Genomic DNA, 10,400 nt, shown 5'->3' with positions numbered 1-10,400 from the left:
CACAAACCTTTCTTCAGAGGATGTAATCTTTGCTATCAAGTTCGTTCGAAGCATTTACCTTCGAGCGGCAGATGACGCGATTGTACCTGTCTCACAACGTTCGTATGACAAAATGGAAGAGTTGCCAGTCTTTTTGATATGAAGTCTTTGCTTCTAGTCTAAAGTTTCAATCTCAGGCTCAAAACATATCCTTCCACCTAAATCTGCATTCTGGACCACTGTGCATTGAAGTTTCGTTAGATGTGGCAATTTGAATTTGGGGTCAAATTGACTCCAGGGTACAGACAACGTAAGTATTTAAATATATTTTTTCCAATAAGGATATTTACTAATATTTTGGAGCAGATTTCATCTAATACTACAGTGCTCTGGTAACGAAAGAATTAGTAAAATCCATCGACACATAAAAAAGTCACGGATTCACTGGACACTGAAAAATGAATACTTGCTTGAGTGAGCGAAAAAAAAACTGTTTATTGAGTATCACCGTGCGCTGTCGAAATTTTACAACACTGGGGGAGTCAAGTCATTGTGCATGTCATCTCATCGCATCGATCGTGTTAAATCATCGAGCAAACCATCGTCGTGACGAGTTATTTGGCAAACCATTATATCGTGGCAATCCATCGGAAGACGTCGCCAGCTAGAATCGCCGATCTGTTGCAGAAGGAACTCGTGAAGGCAAACGCTACAATCGCAATCGTAATTTAGGGTTATTATTATTTTTTTTTTTAATTTATTCTATTGTTTCACATAACATATGTGGAACTCGATCATCAAAAGACCCCATTTCAGTGATTTCAAGTTGTATATAAAGACATCGATCTGTCAAAATGATTATACCAGCTGTAAAATAAGGAAGGGCCACAAGGGGGTAGTCAATTCTATTAAAATAGTAATAATCTGCACACTTAGAAATAACTAATTTTACACGTGACGGAATCCATCTTTGACACTTGCACCGAGACTGAAAAGTTCGTTACTCGACGTTATGTTATGACTCAATTTCATGTCAAAATTGACGCTCATATATGTCAGTCTCAAACCACATGATTTTTTCTAAGTGTGTGGTTTATGATTCTATGACTAGCACTTCTGAACTTATGTCTTTGTTAATCGTTAACTATTTACGTCCTTTATTATTATATTATTCCTTCACACAGCAAAACGTGTATACGTTTACATTTAAAAAAAAAGTAGACATTTTTCACTGATATTTTATGCAATTACCTGGCACCCAGCTATTAATCCTGAAATGTCATAGTAAGCTAGCTTACAGCCAAATTTTGAAAGCGATATGTATTGTTTTTCTGTAGCTATTGCAAAAATGTGGGGAAACTTCACGCGAATACTTGTTTAGTTCTTCTAATTGTTAATTTGCGTGGATATATTTTTCTATTTTATTTCAGTAAACTTAGAAGAAGAATGTACACTACCGATGATAAGTTTAGGGAAACCCCAAAAAACCATGCAAATATGTTTTGTTCAATTTTCGATCCCCACAGGTTATTTGATTGGTATGAATGGTATAGCACAAGGGAAGGTCCATTAATGATGTCACGCAATTTTGGCCCATTTTCAACCCCCCTCCCTCCTTTATCACATTTTTTTATATGGACCGTAATTGTTTTTTGTAGGGCTCGTCACAGTTTCCAAAACCCCCCTCCCCCCTAAAAGTGTGACATAATTAATGGATGATCCCTAAGTGTTCTATCACTACTTTTATTTCAAAATTTGGCCAACCCAATTCTGAGAAAATCAGTCACGAATCTTCAGAGTAAATAATTCAATTTTTTGGGGGTGTCCTTAAACTTATTTTCGGGAGTGTATGTACCAGTTTTTCCGTTAAACTTTTCTCTTATTGTAGGAACCATTTGCATCAACCATTTCATTTGAATTCGTATATAACTGCGCAAATTAGTAGTTTACTGCATACATTTTGAAGTCCAGAGCGAAGCAGCAATTTTGCAGCAAGTGACCAGGTTTAAGCTGAAAATTTGCAGTGTTTTGAGGGAACCATCGTTCCATTCGCAAGAATTTCGCAAGCAGGACGATAAATCAAATCGAGTGCCTCGATACCTGTTATACCCAAGGATTCAACCCTCCGTATGTTTCTCAACTGCGGCCAATTGCAAACTTTTGCTCAAACCCTTGCACAAAGATCTACTCCAATTTCTTTGTGTTAAAAAATGTGGAAAGATTGATCTAAAAAGGAAAGGAGAGGCAAAACAGAATCCTAGAAAACTTTGTTCGACCAATATGGCTAAGGCCCCAGACTAAGACTGTCAGATAGTGGTCTCAAAGTTACTAGGAACGGCTATTTTTCCTATCAAGATTAAGCACTATTTACAAACGAAAGTAATCGTTTGGATCTATTTAACGTAGAGTTAGGTTACTAGTTTGATCCAGTTTTTGCCCTAGGGTTTCAATCAAATTTTAAATATATTTTTAAATTAAACATATATTCGAACCATGTATTGTAAAAAAATTTGAAAATGATACAAAAATGTGTAATTTAAACCTGATGAATGTGGGAATTTTAGTTAGGGCCAATTCGAGCACCACTAGGGCCTAAAGCTAGCTCATTTACCCTAGTTTCATTTGTTGATTTTTCAGAAGAATTTAATTTTTTTTTTAAATGCAAACGTTAATATCCATCAACAGAATATTTCGTGCTGAAATCATAACATTCATAAGTCACTTACTAAAAGCACAGTGGAAAATATTACTGCTTAGTAACGCTTTTGATTCGCTTTTAACCGACTTGAAAATACTAGTTAAAAGATCCTTTGATAAGCCCCCTCAGCAGTTCCATTTCAAATGACGAAAACAAAATATGGGTACACCTATGTGAATCTACATTAACCCTCCGTTACTCGCGCCAACTTTTGTAACACGAGTACTCGCGCGTTGTACTTTGTACAACAGTGTGAGATTTCCATTGCCATTTTGCAAGTGAGCTACCAATCGATATGAAACCAACGGGTATTCCTTAAAAAACTTGTTTTTAACTTAAAAAGTTAAACTTTTATCACAGTTAACCCCCACAAAATGCGGATAATAGAGAAAATGTGAATGGAAACCACATAAGCGGTGTCCGTACAACGTGGAATTTGACTTAATTGGTTTACAACATAGAAAATCTCGAGATCTTGACCAGGTAGAAATTTGCTATCTTGGGCAAAGTTGTTCTAGAGATCATAACCTTTTCGCTGGAAAAGAGTAGTTCAGAATTTTCTCACTACGTAGCGCTAGAATACATGTAAAATTATCGCATGTGATATATCTCGAGATCATGACCAGATAGAAAGTTACTGTCGTCAACAAAGTTGTTGATCAGACCAAAGCCTATTTCTTGGTGCACAATAGTTCAAAATTTTCTTAATACGCGGCGCTAGTATACACGTGAAATTCTCATTTAGAATATCTCGAGATCCTGACCAGATAGAAAGTTACTGTTTGCGGCAAAGTTGTTCAAAAGCTCAAGGCCTTTTCGTTGGTGGACAGTAGTTCAGAGTTTTCTCACTTCGCGGCGCTAGTATACATGTAAAATTCTCGCATATATAAGATATCTCTAGATCCCATACCATATAAAAAGTTACTGTCTTCGGCAAAGTTTTTCAGGAAGTCAAGATCTTTTCGTTTGTGGAGTAGTTCAGAAAATTCTCACTACGTGGAGTATTATATACATGCAATTTTCATATACAATAGCTCGAGATCCTGAGCAGATAGAAAGTTACTGTCTTCGGCAAACTTGTTCAGGGGGTCAAGTATTTTTGGCTGGTTGACAGAAGTTCAGAATTTTCTCACTACGCAGCGCTAGTATACCTTTAGCCTTTTTGCGGGTTAACAGTAGTTCAGAATCTTCTCACTAGGTAGTGCTCGTATACATGTTATGATCCTGACCAGATAGAGAGTAAATATCTTTGGCAAAGTTTTTCAGGAAGTCAAGATCTTTTCGTTGGTGGAGCAGTTCAGAATTTTCACACTACTCGGTGCTAGTATACACATGCAATTCTCGCATATACAATAGCTCGAGATCCTGAGCAGATAGAAAGTTACTGTTTTCGGCAAACTTGTTCAGGGGGTCATGACTTTTTGGCTGGTGGACAGTAGCCCAGAATTTTCTCACCACAAGGCGCTAGTAAACGTGTAAAATTCTTGCGTATGCTAAGCTCGAGATTCTGAACAGGTAAAAAATTACTGTCTTCGAAAAAGTTGTTCATGAGGTCAATGCCTATTGCTTGGTGCACAATAGTTAAGAATTTTCACACTACGTGGCATTAGTATACACGCAAAATTCTCGCATGTAAAATATCTCGAGTATCTGATCAGATAGATTTCGCTAGTGGACAGTAGTTCAAAATTTTCTCACTACGTAGCGCTAGAATACACGTGAAATTCTCGCATGTGGCTTGTTTCGAGATCCTGACCAGATAGAAAGTTACTTTCTTCGACAGAGTTGTTCAAGAGGTCAAAGCCATTTTGGCTGGTAAACAGTAGTTAAGAATTTTCTCACCACGTGGCGTTAGTATACATGTACACCTCTCGCACATGCTATATCTCGAGATCCTGATCAGATAGAAAGTTACTGTCTACAATAAAGTTGTTCAGGAGGTCAAGGTCTTTTGGCTGGTGAACAGTAGCAAGTAACAGTCACAAACTCTAGGCTTTAACCTCCTAAACAACTTTGTTCAAGACAGTAACTTTAAACTGGTCAGAATCTCGAGATATATCACAGACGAGAATTTCACATTTCACTAGCGCTTCGTAGTGAGAAAAATTTTAACAACTCTCCACGAGCAAAAATTTTGTGATATCCTGAACCGACGACAGTAATTTTCTATCTGGTCAAGAACTTGAGATATTTTATATGCGAGAATTTCACATGTATACTAGCACCATGAAGTGAGAAAATTCTGAACTACTGTCCACCAGCCAAAAGACCTTGACCTCCTGAACAACTTTGTAGTTTACAGTAACTTTCTAGCTGATCAGGATCTCGAGATATAGCATATGCGAGAAGTGTGCATGTATATTAACGCCACGTGGTGAGAAAATTCTTAACTACTGTTCACCAGCCAAAAATTCTTGACCCCCTAAACAACTTTGCCGAAGCCAGAAACTTTCTAGCTGATCAAGATCTCGAAATATTGAATATGCGAGAAAGGCACGTATATACTAGCACCGCATATTGAGAAAATTCTGAACTATTGTAACCCAACAAAAAGATCTTACCTTCCTGAAAAACTTTGCCGAGTACATTTACTTTCTATCTGGTCAGGATCTAGAGATATTGCATATGCAAGAGTTTCACATGTATAGTAGCGCCGCAAAGTGAGAAAACTCTGAACTACTGTCCACCTGCAAAAAAGCCTTGACCTCCTGAACAACTATGCCGAAGACAGTACCTGTCTATCTGGTTGGGAACTCGAGATATTTTATATGAGAATTTCACGTGTATACTAGCGCTACGTAGTGAGAAAAATCTGAAATACTGTCCGCCAGCGACAAGGCTATGATCTCCTGAACAACTTTGTCGGAGACAGTAACTTTCTATCTGGTCAGGATCTAGATATATTCCATGTTTTATTCAATTAAATCATATCCCACGTAGTATGGTTATAGTTTACGCGGTTTCAATTTACATTTTCCCTATTATCCGCATTTTTTAGGTGTTTACTGTAATCAAAGTTAAGCTTATTTAGATCAAAACAAGTTTTTTGAGGAATACTCGTTGGTTTCAGATCGATTGGTAACTCAGCAACAAAATGGCAATGGAAAAATCATGTGTGTTGTACAAAGTACAACAGCGCGAGTAACGGAGGGTTAAAAAACCTTCAAATTGACGTTCTAAGATCACGAATAGCTTCTTTGGCTGTGGAGTAATCTCTTCTGTAAGATGATTTTTTTTATAATCTCGAAAATCCAGGGTTGTAGCCGACAGGGATCTAGCAGGGCTGGTAGCGTGTAACTTTTTAGTGACTTGGTCACTTTTTTCAAGCGATTCACTAAAAAGTCTCTTTTTTAAGGCCAAGTCACTAAAGTTACATTTTCTTGTAATCAATCACTATTTTTAACTTTTTAGCGTGAATTTATTTCAAGATTGATCATTCTTTGCTTTGTGGCGTTTAATCGTCTTTCTCTATCTACAGGGTGTCTACTCATGTCTCTAAGTAATATTACCTGAGTTTTACAGGTTTTTCCAATGCATTAATGGATAAATTCCAGGTTTATTTAAAATAAAAAAAGCTATTTTTTAAATGCGTTAAAAATATGTTTTTTTTTGTGGATCAAAAACAACAGCAATTTACCAAAACGTTTTTAAGACATGGCAATCAGTTTTAAAGAAACAGCATTGCAATCAAATCTATTCAATGTTGGAGTTTAACACTTACTTAATTGCTCGCTCAATAAAATTTAAAAAAAAAACTTACTTAATTTGTGTAATCCAAGCTGAAAATACGGGGAACTCAAAGCGGTTCTTTTAGCATCTGAAAATTTTCAGGAACTTTTATGAATTTCCTAGAATTTCAGATAACTTCACAGGTGTCAAGCGAACTTGAGAAATATAGAAAACATGAGGGGTATTGTACATTTTTTTATGAAGTTCTAAGTACCTCAGAAAAGGGGGAATTTCATATCTTAAGAGCAGTTTCCGTAGCTTTAGTCCAGACTTTTGGAGCAGTTATGAGATTAATAATCGGTAAATTCAGGATAAATCCATAATGTGCTAAAAAATCGAGAACCCTTAAGATGTTCCGAAAATTTCAGGGAAGTACAGAGCCCTTCAGAGAATTTATGAAAACTTCAAAAATATTTTAGAAATTTCACAGAAGTCCAAAGAATTTCAGGGAAACTTAAAGGCGTTTACGGGAATTCCATTTATTTCCTAGCAGCAGAACATCAAGAGCGATTGGAGAATCAAAGGGCGGTTCAAATAATTTCAAGGAAATTGTAGTAAAGTTTCTACAATTTCCTTGTAATTATTTGAACCGCCCTTTGATTCTCCAATCTGGTTTTTAAAAAGTTGCAAGAAACGCAGGAAATTTCCGGAAACTTCGAGAGAATTTCTGGAACGTGTTAAAATCTTTATAAAAATCCGGAAAACGTGAGAGTATTTTAAGCGTGTTATATCATGGAGATTTCACGAACTTAAAAAAACGAGAAAGTTTAGCTAAATTTGTTAGAGAAAATCAACGAATTTCCATTATTAAAAAAAATCCGAGAACTTTTAGCAAACAGTAATATCTTTAAAAAATTGCAGAGATCTTCTAATCAATTTAGATACTTTAAGATAGTTTCATGATATTCAGCGAAGTTCAGAGTACTTCAAGGACGATCAGATAGCTTCAGAATAATCCCATTAACTTAAGCAAATTTGCAGAGACTTACAAGGAGTTCCGTGGAATGATGGGATGAATTCTATGATTGATCCGAAAACGTCAGAAGCGTCAGGGAATTATGAATAGATATCAGAAAATTTTCCGGGCTATTAAACAAATTAAGGGAAGTTCAGGTAACCATATTTGAGTTCAGGGAAAATTAGTGAGCGTTTATAATGGTTGTAATGCTGACGGGAAATTGTCGAAACTTCAAGGCAGATCATTTAATTTCAGTAAAGTTGCGGATTCTTGAAACATACTGAAAATTCAGGGCAGTCAACAGAACATAAACGAAATTTAATAATCGTTTAGGCAGGAAAGTCAAGACTATTCAAGAAGTTTAAAATTAGTGTCTATAATTTAAAGGAGGTTTCATGACCCTGAGAAATTCAATGAAAATCATAGAATTTTATTAATTATTTCGTTCTAATTCCATAAACATTGCGGGAGCAATAAAATTCCAGAAATTTAGAAAAACTTCGAAAATTTCACAGAAGTTTGAGAATTTGATGAGAAGGATTGTGAACATCCGACTAGTTTCTCAAACTACAAAAGAACTTCAAAACTTCCCTTGGAATTCTACTCACATAATAAGTCTCCTATGAACTCATTGGCAGTTCTCCTCACAAATTCATTAGATTTCTTCTCATAATTTGTTTGGCGAACCCTCCTGAATTTATTTTATGAATTCCTTTGAAGATGTTCTGAAGTTATTCTCAGATTTACACTGGCGCGGTAACCATAGCACGGTGATAGAGGAAATGCTTCGCCAACTCGAGCGTTTGTTCACCATGGAGGTGCGGCTAAAACAACGTCTGACTGGCATCCAGCGGCTGAATAAGAAATGCTCATCCCCGGAATCTACACCTAAGATGGCAGCCCGCCCCATCACGGTGAATAGAAGACCTTAGGCCAACCACCTACTGTCTCTGAAACCTTTGCAATTGTTACATAAACCAACAGAGAAAGACATCGAACTGATTTAACGGCAACGACTTTTAGCGCAAAACAACGGACACGAATTGGATCATGGAATATATTGACGTTAGCCCAGCAAGGTAAACTGACACAACTCGCCAACGAGGCGCGACGCATGAAGCTAGAAATCCTGGGACTGAGTGAAGTTCGTTGTCCAAACTTTGGAGAACACAAACTGCCATCGGGACAGGTACTACTATACTCTAGTATTCGAGGTGAAAACGCTCCCCGCCATCGTGGATTTGGTCGCCTACTTAGCGTTCAGGCAAGTACTGCGCTCATCAAGTGGGAGCCTGTTAATGAGAGGATAATCGTTGCCAGATTTAGAACACGCGTTCGTAACCTTACCATAATCCAATGTTATGCGCCAACCGATGCTGCCGAGCTACAGGACAAGGAGAATTTTTACAGTCAACTGAATGCCATCGTGGATAAGGTTCCAAAGGGTGACATCAAGATCTACACTGGCGACTATGAGCGTGTCATGGGACGCCATGGTCTCGGCGAAATGAGCGAGAACGGTGAGCTGTTTGCAGAATTTTGTGGCAATAACGACATGGTGATCGGGGGCTCGCTCTTCCCCCATCGGCCAGTTCACAAAGTCACGTGGGTTTCCCTTGATGGACATACCGAAAATCAGATCGACCACATCTGCATCAGCCGAAAATGGAGGCGGAGCCTTCTTGATGTTCGGAATAAACGCAGCGCCGACATCGCGTCGTGGATCACAGATGAAACCTGGCGGAAGATTGAGGAGCGTAGAGAAGCAAAGGCCACGATAGAGCGGACGAGAACCAGAGGAGCCAAGAACGAAGCCCGTCAATGGTACTCGGCTCTAGAGAAGGAATTCAAGCGCTCTTGCAGACGGGACAAGCGAGCGTGGGTGAACTCCCTGGCCGACGAAGGGGAGAAAGCCGCAAACACTGGCAATATACGCCTCCTCATACGATATCTCACGACGCCTAATTGGAGCAAGGATGAACCCGAGGATGCCAGTGAAGGACAAGACTGGACAATACCGACCCCACTGACCAGCTGAAACGCTGGTTTGAGCACTTCGAACAACTTCTTCAAGTTTTGACGGCCAACCAGCCATCAACATCTCGGCATGATCCGCCTAGGGTGCGGTGCATCACTCGCGTCAATTCCGAGGCCCCATAGCTGCAGGAGATTGAAGCAGCTATCCGAAGCATGAAATCCAACAAGGCTCCAGGGGTCGATCGCATATCAGCAGAGATGCTCTAAGCTGACCCCATGCTATCCGCTCAAATGTTGCATCAACTATTCTGTAATATCTGGGACACCGCGACTTTTCCGGCCGACTGGATGCAGGGCATCTTAGTTAAGGTCCCAAAGAAGGGGTATCTGACTGTGTGCGACAATTGGCGAGGCATCATGTTACTGTTCTCAAAGTTCTGTGCAAAGTTATCCTGAATCGGATACAGGAGAAGATCGACGCGACTCTCCGACGGCAGCAGGCAGGATTCCGTGCCGGAAGATCTTGTGTGGACCATATTGTCACGCTCCGCATCATCCTGGAGCAGGTCAATGAATTCTAAGAGTCCCTTTATTTGGTATTCATTGACTACGAAAAAGCTTTCGACCGTCTCAATCACGAGAATCTGTGGGGCGCCCTGAGACGCAAGGGAGTCCCGGATAAGATCGTCAACCTCATCGAAGCGCAGTATGAGGCTTTCACGTGCAGAGTTCTGCATAACGGAGCCTTGTCCGACCCTATCCGGGTAGTCGCTGGTGTGAGACAAGGATGTATACTATCACCGCTACTGTTTCTCATTTTAATCGACGAGATCATGGTAGGTGCAATTGACCGTGTACCGAACCGTGGGCTGCTTTGCCAGCCTATCACCATGGAGCATCTCAACGACTTCGATTTGGCTGATGATGTTGCTCTACTAGCACAACGGCGCTCTGATATGCAGAGTAAGCTCAATGACCTAGCCGAACGCTACTCTGCGGCGGGTCTCACCATCAACGTCAACAAGACCAAATCGTTGGATATCAACACGGGCAACCCTT

Source organism: Ochlerotatus camptorhynchus, unplaced genomic scaffold (assembly GCF_037179485.1).
Source record: "Ochlerotatus camptorhynchus isolate MF236.1 unplaced genomic scaffold, CSIRO-AGI_Acam_v1.1 ptg000077l, whole genome shotgun sequence".
NCBI lineage: Eukaryota > Metazoa > Arthropoda > Insecta > Diptera > Culicidae > Ochlerotatus > Ochlerotatus camptorhynchus.
This window is presented reverse-complemented; position numbering follows the sequence as displayed.